This window comes from Phascolarctos cinereus, unplaced genomic scaffold (genome assembly GCF_003287225.1).
Source record: "Phascolarctos cinereus isolate Bilbo 61053 unplaced genomic scaffold, phaCin_HiC Scaffold_726;HRSCAF=1367, whole genome shotgun sequence".
Taxonomy (NCBI): domain Eukaryota; kingdom Metazoa; phylum Chordata; class Mammalia; order Diprotodontia; family Phascolarctidae; genus Phascolarctos; species Phascolarctos cinereus.
In genome coordinates this window covers 168,025,639-168,041,189 of record NW_027556098.1, presented here as the reverse complement: position 1 = coordinate 168,041,189, position 15,551 = coordinate 168,025,639, and positions in this window count along the sequence as shown.

Here is a 15,551-nt window from a genome sequence, read left to right as displayed (position 1 = left end):
AGTCAAGGGTTTTTTTCCCTCTTTTTACCTTCATAACTTTTGTTAGAAGTTCATTCCAAGCTTCTTCCAAAGTCATTGGTAGTTATTAACAGTAGTGTGCAGTAGGCAGGCTGCTTATTCTGAAAGGACAGCCCTTTCTTGGGGTTATTGAATGTATGTCATCCTTAGGCTAATTATAAGAAATTTCCAAATATAGGCCTCCCATACAGGTAAAAAAAGAACCAAAAAACAAAAACGCTTGTGTCTAAGGCTACTGAAGGTGTTGTATGCATGGCAAAGCTGAGCAGCTCAAAAGACCAATTAGCATTTCATGAAGATCTGTCCATGAACTCAATCATACAAACCCTAGTAAAATAGTACCCTCACGCATACACCCTTCTTTGAGGGTAGACAAAAATCAAGTATTTGCTAATAAGTTACATCACAAATAGGGTGTTTTGTCCATATGAACAAGGCCAACTCATACTCAGATCAGATTCTGCAGAAGATAATTACTGTCAATTATTCATTACTGCCTTTTTTCAACACATATAGATATGAGACTTGAAGACTGTTTGCCTCTGCTTTCATTTCTTAAATATGTGATGATGAAAATTATTGCATAAACATCAATTTAGACAGCCTACATTACTAAATTTGGAGAAAGAATTACAATTTCACCAACATCTGAATTATCTCCTTGAATCCAGTTCAAACCCCACTTTGCTGCTTAATACCTGTGCAACATTGGGTATGTCACTTGATCTCAATGGCCCTTCGTTTCCTCTTCTGTAAAATGAAAATGTTAGGTTAGATAGGCTCTGAAGTCTTTCCAGCCCTAAATCTATGATCCTATGAACTCTGGTGTTAACTCTTTCTGTTAATAAATTGAAATTCACATCTGTTATGTCATAGGTGTTAAATAGAATGATACTTTGGAAACAACAATACCAAGAGTATTTATTAATATTATCAGAAGTCTTTGTGGTAGTCTTCTGAGAACTAGTCAATCTTAATGACTGTCATCAAGGCTTACATGAAAGAATATGCAAATTATATATGAATCATTTAATACTTTTTTTTTTTTAGTGAGGCAATTGGGGTTAAGTGACTTGCCCAGAGTCACCCAGCTAGTGAGTGTTATGTGTCTCAATCCAGATTTGAACTCAGGTCCTCCTGACTTCAGGTCCAGTGCTCTATCCATTGCACCACCTAGCTGCCCTGATTTAATATTATTTTTAAAGAATATATTTTCATTAATATAGACTGGTGAGACCAAAGAAAATTCAGGTTATACCTAAACTTCAACCTGAACCATCTTTCTCCATAGCTAAAACTTTCACTGGTAATATGGTATTGGAGCCTGTCAGTGAATTCTGACACTAATGGTGCTCTGTTTTACTAAGCAAATTCAACTTTTGTTTGGATTCTCATTAAAAATAGCCTACCTTAGATGAATTGTCATCTCTAAAAGACCTTACAGTAAAAGACCTAACAGTGTGTGTATGTATCAATATCTCCATATAGTGTTATATAGTTGAGATATATAGATATAGTTACATACACATATATACATATGCATAAATGGATTGATAATTACATATCTAGATACATAGAGTTGAAATGATTTTTTGGTAAGATGTCACTTACTTGACATGATAAGTATATTTATGGAAAAGTTGTTAACATTTTATTGTTGTTTTGGTAAAGATAATTATATTTTCCACTGACTTACATTCAGAGATGTATTGCTATATATACATAATTAAGTCCAAGACAACAGAGGAACATAGACAATGACACGCACTTTCACATTTGAGAAAAATGAGGATGGATAAAACTGAGGTGGGGCATGTTAACTATTTCAAGGGTTTCTACTTTAAATATCTTCCCTCTCCAATTTATTCTCTACATAGGGTCTAACATAAATTTCCTAAGGTATAGGAATGACAATATCACTCCCCTACATAATAAATCCCAATGGCTCCAAACTGAATCTAGAATCAAAAGTAAATTTCTTTGTTTGGCATACAAAACCCTTCACATTCTGGTCTTATACTATCTTTCTAGCTTTATTAACCACTATTCTTATTCGACCAACCCATCTAGCTTCTGTAGCCTTCCCTCTCAATGACTATCTTCCATTTATTTTGTGTAAGTCATATGTGTGCCAATTTATTGATGTATTACTTCCAAATTAGAAAGTAAGCTTTTTGAAGAAGGCTAGTTTTGTGTTTCTTTGTGACCTTCACTTAGTGCCTGGCACATAGTAAAGTTTTTTGTTTTTGTTTTTTCAAATGGATTGATTTTTTTTTTCTTATGTATCCATAGTGCCTAGCACTGTATCAGGCACATGGTAAGTGCTTAAGAAATGCTTGCTGATTGATTGAATGACCTCTAAGGACATCATGAATAAAAATTTGCAAATAGGCAAGAGTAAATTTGATATCAGAAAAAAAGCTTCCTCATAATTATAGATATTTTAAAGTGGAATCTATTGCCTTAGAATTGGGTAACTAATAGGGAGTAACTGCATAATAGAGGTCTTCAGTTAAAGCCAAATAGTCACTTGTCAAGTATATTTTCAAAGGGATTCATGTTCAGTTATGGGTTAGGCTAGATGTCTTCTGAAATCCTTTCCAACTCTGAAATTCCACCTTTCTGTTCTGTAGGAAAGCTTTTAAGCCACATGGTTAACATGAAATTGTAACTTTAACAAAATTCTCCATAATGAGTGCATATTTATTTTCAAATGATATACTGTATACAGATACAATAACCCTTTCTCAATCCTCATTGCTTTCTACATACCTTACTTCAGCATTGGCCACTACTGGTCACTCTCTCTCTTCTCTCAGTTTTCATGCCATTCCTCTCTCTTGGTTTTTTTTCCCCCTACCTCTCTAACTTATTGTTCTCAGTCTTCTTTCCTGGATCATCATCCACACCCCATCTCCCTACTTGTTGTCATTTTTTCAATCATTTCAGTCACATCCTACTCATCATGGCCCCATTTTGGTTTTATTAGCAAAGATACTGGAGCGGTTTGCCATTTCCTTCTTCAGCTCATTTTACAGATGAAGAAACTGAGACAAATAGGGTTAAGTGACTTGCACAGGATCAGATAGCTGGTAAATATCTGAGGTCAGATTTAAACTTGAGAAGATAAGTCTTCCTGACTTCGGGCCTGGCACTCTATCCACTGTGGCACTTAGCTATCCTCATTACTTAGAGGTACACTATAAGATGCTATCTTGAGCCCACTCTGTGATCTTAGCGATCTCATCAGCTCCAAAGGGTTCAGTTAACATAGGACTGTATATCTAGAGATAGAAAGGACCTTAGAGTCCATATAATCCAAACCCCCAGATTTTACAGAGAAAATAACCGAGGCCTATATAGTCTAAGTGATTTATCCAAGATCACATACATAGTACTTGTCAGAGGTTGGCTTTGAACCCAGCTCTGATTCTAGAGTATGAGTTCTTTCTACATTGCCATTGTACCTGAGACAACTCTCAAATTTATATAACTAGACCTAGTGTCTTCAAAGTAGCAATCCTCCAAAATCAGTTTTCTTTTAGACATTTCCAAATGCCTATAGCATAAGCGTCTCAAACTCAATAGAAACAGAACACATTGTCTTTCTCCTTCCATCCATGTGTCTCTGTTGTGTCACTGTTTCTATCAGTGATGCCATTCTCATTCCACTTACCAAAGTCTGTATCCTTGGAATCATCTTCTATTCTACACACTCCCCCAACCCCTTTCCATACCCAGCCAGTTGCTAAATTTTGTTGATTTCACCCCTGCAGTGTCTCTTGAATAGTGCCCCTTCCCTCCATTCACCTCTCTACTACCTTTGTTCAGACCTTCATCACCTCTACACTGACCTATTTCAATAGCCTCCTGTTATATCCCTGCCCCCCCCCAAAGTTTTCAAGAAGATAATCTATCCTCCACACAACTACTAAAGAAAGGGCTTACTCATCACATCCCTCCCCTGCTCAAGAAATTACAGTGGTTCCTCATTGCCTCCAGGATAAAACACCAACTCCTCTGTTTGGAATTTAAAGCCCTTTACAATCTGTCTCCAGTTTACCTTTCCAGGTTTCATATATATTACTCTCCTTCACACAACATATGTTCCATTCAAATTGGTCTGCATGTTGTTCCTTAGACATGACATTTCATTTCTGTCTCTCTGTCTTTTTACAGGATGTCCTCCCACACTTAAAATGCCCACCTTCCTTACATCTCCCTCTTTAGATTGCCACTTCCTTTCCAAGATTAACTCATGTCATTTCTTACATGAGGCTTTTCCTAATTCTCCAGCTACAAGTCCTGCCCTCCTATCAGTGATTTTATTCCTGGCTATACTTTCAAATGTTCTTTATTTACTTACATGTGCCTTCTACTTACTTATTCACATGTGAATTATTTCTTTTTTGTAGAACACAAGCTACTTGAGAGCAGGGGCTGGTTTTCCTTGCCCGAACTATCCAAGGAGTAATTTAATAAATGATTGGTGGAGTGTACACACACACACACACACATACACACACATATACATATATATATAAAATATATATGTATATATGTATATATATACACACATATATGTGTGTATATATATGTATATATATTCACATGCACGTTCAGGAAATTCTATCAACACATGTCAATGTGAAGAGACAGACTATGTGCCTTCCTTATGTCCCAAAAGCTCTTTGAAGTTAATGGGAGATAGGTGGATGAGGAGATATAGGAGAACTAAACTGGGAATGAAAATAGCTTTCTGTCTTTTTGTTCTCAGGACAAAATAAAATGATATACTAACTAGTTGCTATAGCTGCTTTTGGTGGTAATTTTTTTCAGACCTTAGCTCCTTCCTCCCCTTTCTACTACAAAGGGAGCATGTGGCGCCACATCCTTACCCAAAGAGAAGAAAACATAGCTGTAAATTTTCTTAAATACACCTGAACTCATGATAGCCAGTCAAGCCAACCCTAGATGAATATTTTTTCCACATATTTCTCAATTTATTTTGCAGTTTAAAGTTTGTTTTGTCTGAGCTGAAATTTAATTTGTTCTTCAAAGAAACATAACAATGGAAATACAAAGAGAAAGCTTTTGTTCACTCCCTAGGAGTTCTGAAAAGTAATAATTATGAAATGATAAGATCCCAAATGAAAATGTCACTGGGAAAGGTTGAGGTTGAAAACAGCACAGACCTCTGTGAAGTGAGAAAAGTCACATTTGATTCAGGAACATATGCTACCAAAGTGATGTCATTTCACATTTTTTGATGATTTATTGTATAAATATTTCACAAATTTGAACAGAAGTTCTTTAAAAAAGGAATGTCTGCAAAAGCTATCAGAGCCACAAAAAAGTGCTATGGAAAATATGCATTCTTTATATTATTATTAATAATAGTAGATTAATAAAATTATATAAACTAAAGACTGCTATTCATAGAAAGTCTAATAGTGTCGAATAATTGCCTAAATTTGATCAGAGGGTAACAATGTTAAATGATTCAAATGCCCTATATTATTTGCAGTAATGGCATTCTGGTTATTGTGATCTCAATCTCACACAATGCAGGGTAGCTTTGTGTCAGTTTTTTTTTCTTTAATGCTTGTAACTAAGGAAAACAAGTGAGATTTTTTTTTCCACTCAAACATAGTTTCATCAACATACATGGGCCAGATTTAGCCCTCTACTCCTGCTGCTGCATTTCTTCTCTCTAGGATTTTCCACAGGGCTACATGTGTTGAACAGATAGGTAGAGTGCTGGGGAACCACAATCTGGATGCATGACTTTTGTAAGCTTTACCACTGAATTTACCAGACATGTGTCTCATGTATTTTATTTATTAGAAGTATAGCTGATAGACATAAAAGGCAGACATACAGTAAAAGCCCAATTTGGCCAAATTTGCACTTAACTACATGTGTGAACCCCCTATCCGATCAAAGGAAAGGAAGACAGCATGGTTGGCTGGAACGTATATTTGACTTTAAAGGAGAATTCAGTTCAATTTAGCACACAATGTTAAAGCACCTACTAGTTAAATCCTTGAAACTAGATTTAGTGAATAAAAAGCAGGCACAGTAGAGAGATTCAACCTCAGATTCAGGAAGACAGGGGCTCAGGTCTTGCCCTTGACCAATAATGACTGGATGACCCCAAGAGAGGCACTTAGACTTGTAGTGCCCTAAGCCTCTTACATTGGTGGAGGGATTTTCATCATCTGGGAAAGTTGTCTAAGTAGATGAAATCATAGGTTCAATCCCTTTCCTTATCATATGTTCATCTTACAAACATGTGTGGGTTCAGTCATTTCAGTCATGTTTGACTCTTTGTGACCCCGTTTGGGGTTTTCTTGGCAAAGATACTGTAGTAGTTTGTCATTTCCTGCTCACTTTACAAATGAGGAAACTGAGGCAAACAGGTTTAAGTGACTTGCCCATGTTTTTACACAGCTAGTAAGTGTCTGAGGCTAGATTTGAACTCAGGTCTTCCTGACTCCAGGCTCAGTGCTCTCTCCACTTCATCACCTAGCCACCCCATCTTGCATATGTGGATATGTGCTACTTACTCTACAAAAAACTTTCTTTCAAAATTATAAAACATATAATAAATCATCAAAGATATCAAAAGACAATGTCCTGGCTATATTTATGCTCATGAATCAAGGTTCAGTCCTTATTCCTATCCCTATCTCTTACATACACACACACACACACACACACACACACACACACACACACACACACATACACACACACGTACGTACACTCACGTGGTTTTACCTATATAAATATGTACATGTGTGTATATATATATATATGTATATATATACACATATATATACATGTATATATATATATATGATCACAAAAGGCTTACTATATTGATAGAAAGTGGGAAAGAAGATTTATACAAAAATGGGATATGAAGGAAAGTCATATAAAGGAAACAATACTAATACACATTTTCAAGAAGCACAAAGTCACTGTCACTTGAGGAGGAAGGCGTTATTTAGGAAGTGGAATATTAAGTTGGACTTGAAGAAAGAGGAACACTGAAACAAATGGAGATTTAGGATGAAATGGGGTTGAGTATATATCCCAAGCTTTAAGGATGGCATAAAGACATAAAGGCATAAAGACAAGAAATGGACAGATGAGGAAAGGGGGCAGAAAATTATCAAGTTTATCTGGAACATGGAATGATAATGATCATTATGATAATTATGTGTGGTATATTGTGTGGAAGGTTTGTAATGCACTTTGCATAATTTATCTCCTCTGATCCTCACAGGAACCCTGTATGCAGTACTATTCCTCACCCCCCCCCCCGTTTTACAAATAACAAAGCTGAGACTGAGAGATATTAAGTGACTTGCCTAGAGTCACACAGCTAATAATTACCTGAGGCAGTATTAGAACTCAGGTCTTCTTGACTCCAAGTCTATCATTCTGTCCATTATGCTTCCTAGCTGCCTAGCAAAATATTTCCAAGCAATAAACAGAGTATAATGTTGAATAGGAAGTATGACTTTGGGAGGGCTTTGCATGCCAGAGTTATGTTATATTATATTATGTTTGATTTATATTATTTACTAAGTGATGGGGAGCCATGGATTGTATTTGAATAAATCAATAGGGTGATGTTTGCTGTGCTTTATGAAGACTGCCTAAGCCATAGCATGTAGAAAGGAGTAGGAATCAAAAACAGAAGAACTAGGTTTAAAATCTAGATTTGACATCCACTTTGGAGTTGTCTTTTAATTTTTTTCATGAACCCTGGGATCTGAAAGATTAACTCAATTGGTAATATTTTAATATTGTAAAGAAATTTCTGTTTTGATATCTCTGTCATATACTTCTGTTGCCCATAGAGGCTATGAATGGCAAATGGAGCTAAGTAAATTGATCAGTTTGGCCCCATCTGCCCACTTCCTTAAACCACTTGCCCATAAAATGAGAAACCTATTTAGCAGTTCTCCATCTTGCTAACCTAATATTTAAATCAGAGAGAAAGAAAATGTATGAGCAAAGAACTTTGAGCTCCTCAAAAGAAAATTCCAGGTAATGATAATATGATTATATGTTTTCTTCGGTCACTTCAGTCCCTCTAATTTAAGGAAAACAAACCAGTCATCTCTGAGCTCCGAATGAGCTCAGAAGAATGTGCTCCTACAACTTAATCATTTGGGACAATAACCACATTCTACATATCCTAAAATATTATAATCTAACCAATAATTTAAGGTAGCATAAGGGATCATTTGTTAGGGAGGGAGGGAAGTCGCAGAGCTTCTTAAATGCTTTTTCAGAATCCCATTTTTGCTTTGATTCTAGGTTTCTGACCAATTGTTATAATATGATTTATACCAAATAGTAACATAATAATTTATATGCTATTTTATATTTGTTCAAGCACTTTCTCATACTTTATCTCATATAATCCTTAACAGCTCTAGGAGGGAGGCACAGCAGGTATTATATTATAATTCCAGTTTGAAGTGTGAAGAAATAGAGACCTAGAGCAGCTAAGGCATTTGACCAAGGTCACATTACTAAGTCGCAGAGCCTGAATTCAAACTCAGGTTTTGTGAATCTAAAGTCAGTTATCTTTTCACGTATCCCACCTAAATACTTAGAGTTGCAATCTCAGTATGTCCACTCTCTTGGTATACATCAACTACCTCACCTCCAATGCTCATGGCTTTTCATTCTGCCTACCCCATGTCTTTTTGTAATTCCTTCAAAAAAGAATGCATCTAATGCATGATATGCTGCATGTCTTTTTGTGTTTCTTTTAATATTTTGGGATATAATTGTAACACTTCAGCATTTCTTAATTTATTTTTCATTATTGCAACATATTCCATTCCTATCTCTCTCAGTCTCTGTCTGTCTGTCTATGTCTGTTTCTGTCTGTCTGTCTGTCTGTCTGTCTGTCTGTCTCTCTCTCTCTCTCTCTCTCTCTCTCTCTCTCTCTCTCTCTCTCTCTCTCACACACACACACACACACATGTCTGGCGATTTCTTTTATACTACCTTATTCATTGGTGTTACAATGACTCTGCCATGGGCTTTTTGATTGTCTTTTGGGCTATCTCTGATATTACCCCTTCCTAGAATGTCATGCTCAGTCCTATGTCAAGTTCTATCAAGGGCATTGATTAATTGGTTAATTCCTGAGCATCCAGAGCCCAGTGACTAGGATAATAATTGGGCTCAAAACCATGCCAGATAAAGATTAGTTGAAAGAACTGAAATGTTTACCCTTAGGCAGAAAGGATTGAGGAAGGACATGATCTTGTAGACTTTATGTTTAAGAGGAATAAGTCTTGTTCTGTGTTGCCCAGAAGATGGAACTGCATACAATTGGTGTGAAAAGCAAAGAGGCTGATTTGAGTTCTGTTTAAGGGAAAAAAATTCATAACTAAAGCAGGGGTCCTTAACATGTAGGTGTGTTGTGTGTGTGTTTGTGTGTGTGTTAGACCTCTTTGGCAGTCTGATGAACCCTATGGATCTCTTCTCAGAATAATGTTTTAATTGCATAAATGAAATGCACAGAATTATGAAGGAAATCAATTGTATTAGTTATTAATATATTGCAGACTCCACAAATAGTTATCCAAAATAAAAATGTGCTGCTTTCACTGGTAGTACATTCACTCTGATCAAAGTCTTCAAGCCAGAACTGGGTGACCTCCTTCAGAGATATTATAAAGGGATTCCTCTTCAGGTATAGCTTCTACTCTAAGGGCCCTTTCAAGTCTGTCATCCTGAAAAGATAATAATTTTTAATGACCAATATCCAAACAGAATTATTGGAAAATTACTGAGAAAATTACTGGAAAAAATTACATACCAAAGATATATGTGTTTGTTTTTGTTTGTTTGTTTGCTTGTTTGTTTGTTTTTTTGGGGTGGGAATTGGCCAATAATAGGTCCCAGCCCAAGCCTCACTTGCTCATTGTTTGGGTTTTGATGGCGCAGAGTAAATATAAATAGCAGTTGTTTCTGTTCTGGCAAGGAACTCTGAGGTTCTTCCTCTCCCAGAATGATTCTTTTATGGAAGCAAACTAGGCCATATTTTGCCTTGATTCTTACCTAGCCTTTAATTTACTGAATGAGCATTACCTCAGACAAAGTGAGACCTGGGAAAGACCTTAGCTTAAAAGGGCCAAAGTCTCCCCACCACATTCAAGGCATTAAGTCATTTTGACATGTTTTGCAACTGGACTCTGTTGACCCTGGAGGACTAAGCTGGGCTAATGGCTTTGCACAGCTCTGCTTCACTTAAATCCAATGCATTTGCAAATCAAGGCATCACCCTCTTGATGTCATTGGTCCTTTTCAAGAATGAGGGGCTAACAACAATAATCTCTTTTTTGGTGACAGCAAACAATTTTGAATCACAGAAAGTATTGTGCAATACTCTCCTAAATTAATTCCAGTTTGATTTCTTTGTCCTACTCATTTTAAGCCCCAACTCTTGTGTATCCACTGTACCTACTCAAGGTCTGTGGCTGAACTAACTCCATTAATTGTTCTTTTTAGGCTCAAAAAGTGTATTTCTGTAAGAGACCTGAGAGATCATTTTGTCTTTCCCATTTAGCAATAGAGGAAACTGAGTCTATTAAAAAAAACTAACAATGAAAGACTTTGGACAATTGTTCAGGAAAGAGTATAAGTACTTTGTAGCACATTTGCAAAAACTGATCATGTGGTTTGGATAAATTCAGAAATGCAGAAATATTAAATCTATCATTTACAGGCCATGATGTAATACAATTGTAATCAATAAGGCAAATGTGAGCAAAGGACACAGACAAAAATGAGGGTAATACTATGTCAAATAATAATTTGAGTAAAGAATAAATCTAATAAACACTAATGAATTATATTCAACAAAATATTAACAATAGATAACATACCAAAATTTACTAGATGTAGCTAAAGAAACATCTGAGAAAAGATTTCATATATCTGAATGCTTCTGTCAATAAAAGAAAGAAAAGACCAATGAAATGACTATACTAAGAAAAAAATTCTAGAAAAATTAACAAATGCATTTTTTCAAGTAAGCAAAATGTAAAAAAAAAGATAGGTAAACAAAATGAAAGCCTATTGATGTGGTAAAAAGAATTGAGCCATTAACAGCAAAAGGTCAATAAAATGTACAAATCATTAATCTCAAAAACAGCGAAACAAAATTAGGAAAATGAAAACTTAGGAGATTACAAAATGTGTGGAGAGAAAGTACAGACAATTTTCCCATACTGCTGTAACCATTTTATACTAACAGAACTGAAATAGTAAAAACAAAAATGGGGAAATACCTTCCAAAAAAATTACTCATATTTTTTTAAAGGAAATAGATACAGGCAACCTATTCTCAGAAAGAGAAAATGAATACCTATAGATAAACTCCCAATGTAAAATAACCTCCATCCAGGTGCATTTATAAATGAATATTTCCAAACACTTAAAGAAATCATATACCCCCTACTACGTGAACTGTTCACAGAAATAGAGAGAAAAGGAATCTTGTCAAACTTCTTCTATGACACAAATATATCCCTGATAACTAAAGCAGCAGATAAAACAGAGGAACAGAAATAAAAATTCAGACTAATCTTATTAATGGACGTTAAAATAATTAAATAATATATTAGTAAGGAGCTGATGACAATGTATTCAAAAAATATTCACACACAAATATTTACTAAGGATGCTTCCTGCTATGTTGTGTAACTCATTTTATATCCACACATAAGTTTATCCTAGACTTGGCATTCAACATTCTGGAAGTCTTTCTGGCTTTTTCTCGATATCTTGGGAATACCAGTGGAAAATATGGGGAGTTCAGTGGTTATGCTTTCATTCTCTCCATGTGACTGGGCCATGTTCTTTTTCTTTCACACTTTTTTTTGATAACATCCTTTATTTCACTAGTCCTTTGCAATTCCCTTTGCGTACTATGTTGCCTCCTACTCACATCCTCTACAGAAACTTTCTTTTACGTTCTGAGTGATACTCATTTTCTGTTCATTGTAAACTATACTGGTATACATTTGTATGTAGCCATATAACAGCGCTAGTAGAATATCAAGTATTATAAAAGGTGGGCTTTCCTTTCAGGGAGAAATTTGGAGGTGTTAGAACAATTTCCCAAAGGTAATCTAGACCCCTACACTTCTAGGCTATTATTCCATTCTAGGCCCAACTCATTGTCCAAAACAAAAATGGCATCAGTCATCCTCCTGTCAAAGAGTTACATGGTCCTAGTTCAGTTTGATTGGGAAATTTCCTACTTTTACTGTGCAGACCTAATATAGACAAAGTCACATACTTGACAGGATTCAGATAGAAGAGCTAAAGTCAGTTATGTCATGACTTCTCAAGGATGCACTTAATCAGATTTCATGGTCCCTGATTCAACCTGTCAGGAAAAATAAACAGTGAACAAGAAGTTCAAATACTTAATCAAATGCAGATGCAAACAGAGACCTAACTGAAATGCACATGGCTAGATTATTTAAGGAGCCAAATGGACTAAGTGCTAGTCAGTTTCAAAAGATTGCTGGTCACTGTCACTGGCAAGTCCTATAATCTATATTATAAAAGAAAAATGTTGTCCTTTACTGGAATGGAAAGTGAGAAAACGCACAACTCTACACTTGAGGATGTGCTGTATAGTGGATGTAATGAACCTGGCACAAGCATGCGCAGGTCCTTTTTTTTTTTTTTACAAAATATAGGTTGAACAGAATTGACACCAGCTTAATTTTTACACAATTACACACAAAGTACTTCAAGCTTTGTTACAAAACCTGGGCTCTTGATTGTTTAAAATTTTGTAGTCTATCACATTTCACTTCTTTGACAATTATGTTATGAGCTTAAATATAGATGACATCTCAAGAATTCTTTCAGGAATTCCTTTTTAAACACCTTGTCCCCAGTTCTAAAGCAGAGCAGTCTTAGATGTACTTTTGCCATACACAAAACACACAAAGAATAAAAGTTATCTAATTCAATTGAAGAATATTTAATTGTCTCCTTTGGGACAGCTACAGTGTTAGATGCTGGGGATATCAAAACCAAACTCTCAGTACCTTTAAACAGCATGTATGCTACATTCTGGGCAGCTAGATGATGCAATGGATATAGTGCCAGACCCCAAGTCAGGAAGACTCATCCTCCTGAGTTCAAAACCAGCATTAGAGACTTACTAGTGGCATGACCCTGGGCAAGTTACTGAACTCTGTTTGCCTCAGTTTCCTCATCTGTAAATGAACTAGTGAAGGAAATGGAAAACTGCTTCCAGTATCTTTACCAAGAAAACCCTAAATGGGATCATGAAGAATTGGACATGGTTGAACACCAGCAACATTCTATATTCTATTAGAGAAATGCAGCATGTATGCCATTGTATGTATATACTATAACTGTGTGTTTGCATATGTGTCTATATGCACATATGTGTTTACTTACTATATACCATATATACACACAGGTGGACTGTGTTTTTGCTCGGGTTGTATATTTTTTAAATAAAACAACTTTCTCCTCTTACTATATACACTTGATGAACAAAATGCTACCATAGTTGACTACAGTTGTCATTTTGTTATTTTGTTTGGTCTTTTTCCTTCAAGGAAGATGATGATAATTGGAAAAAATACATACGCATGTGTATTTATTACTCAGTATAGGAAAATCTGCTGAGTAAACTCTCTCTACCAATGCAGATTGTTAACCATGGAGCAATGTAGAAGCACAGAAATTTGCCTAGTGCATGAATTATATAAAGTGACTTGCCAAAGGTCACATAGCTAGTATATCTCTAGAACTTTGTACCTGGTTTCTGACTATTCCACACTGCCTCTCAAATGCAAGGACAAAAGAAATGCAAAGTGACTTGAGCAGGGAAGAAAGACACGTTAATAATCAAACACTTGGAAAAGTCTTCTGGTAGAAGGAGGCTCATGATCTAAGTCTTATAGGGAACTAAAGATTCTAAGAGGCATAAGTAAGGGAGGAAACTGTTACTGTGTGGAAAACTTCTTAAGTAAAAGCATAGAATGAGAGATGTAGGCCAGTTGACTGGAATGTAGAGTGTGCGAGGAGTAATATATAATTAGCCTAGAAAAATAGGTTGTTAAATGATGCTTTTAACTAGACATAGATTCCCTGGTTACCCTGTCTCAGCCTGGAGACTATTTTCTGCTCAAGTTAAACCTTTTTTAAACAAAATAACTCTTTTCTCTTATTTTTTTCTTTCTTAAACAAAATGCTGCTGTTGTTATTTCTTTTTTTCCCCTCCTGGAATAGCTTTAGACAACAAAAAAGGAAAAATAAACCTGGTACCTGCTAACATAGATTATATCATTAATGTAGAATTACATGGAGGCACAGGTATTATTTAGCCGAATAACTACCAAAAAAATAGTCAACACCTTTCTACAACATTTAATTCAATTAAAAAAACATGTAAAGAGCACTGTTTATGGTAAGATTCAAAGTTTAGATAAGCCATGGGAAGTATGATATGATACATACAAATATTTATAATATAACATGTGATGAATGTACAAGAGTGGCAAAACATGCAAGGGAGAAAAAGCCGTTAGGGACTGTGAAGATCACAGAAAACTTGCTGGACAGTGTCAGATTTCTGTCAGAGTCAAGTGAGAAAACATTTGATAAGAAAACTGAGTGAAAGACTTTGCTTATTAGAAAGAGCACTGGATTTGGACTCATGTGACCTGTATTTGTATTCTGACTGTGCTAAATCTACCTGACTGGGAGTAAACAAAACAATTGCTCTCTATGGACCTCAGTTTCCTTTTCAGTAAAATGAGTGATTTTTGCTATATTACCTCTATCATTAGCTTTAAGTCCATGATCCTGTGGTCTTAAGTATCTGTCTTAGCTCTATATCATTCACAAATTTGGTAAGTATGCCAAGAATCAGTTTTATATGATCTGCTGATAAAGATGTTGAACAGAATAAAGCCAAGGTGGGGAAAACCCTCCAAGGAATAGAAATAGCCCTGCAAGCTAACATTGATCTCTTAACCTATTAAGTAACACTCTTTGGGGTGTGTCGTTGAAATAGTTCCCAAATCACCTAACTATACGAGGTGCTCAAAAGCTTAGTGCAGTTCCAAGTTTTAATAGCTTAAGTTTTAATGTCTTACAACTACATTGAAACTTTTGGGACAGCCTGTATTATCAGTCCACATCTTTCCTTATCCTCAAAGATCATGAGAAATTTTGTCAAATACCTTGCTGTTATCCATGAGTCATCTTCCATTTTAGAATTTCAGGCATAGGATCACATTAAAACCAAACAACTTTCTTCAAACCCTGAAATTCACTCTCCCTCAGTGTACAATGATAGACTATGCCCAACATTTCCTTCCTCATCTGGTAGAAAATAAGATGGTATGATCCTTGCTTCTCATGGATCCAATCATCTCTACTTTGCCAAACTGCTCTTCAATACTTATTGGAATCAGGTCTGGATTTCT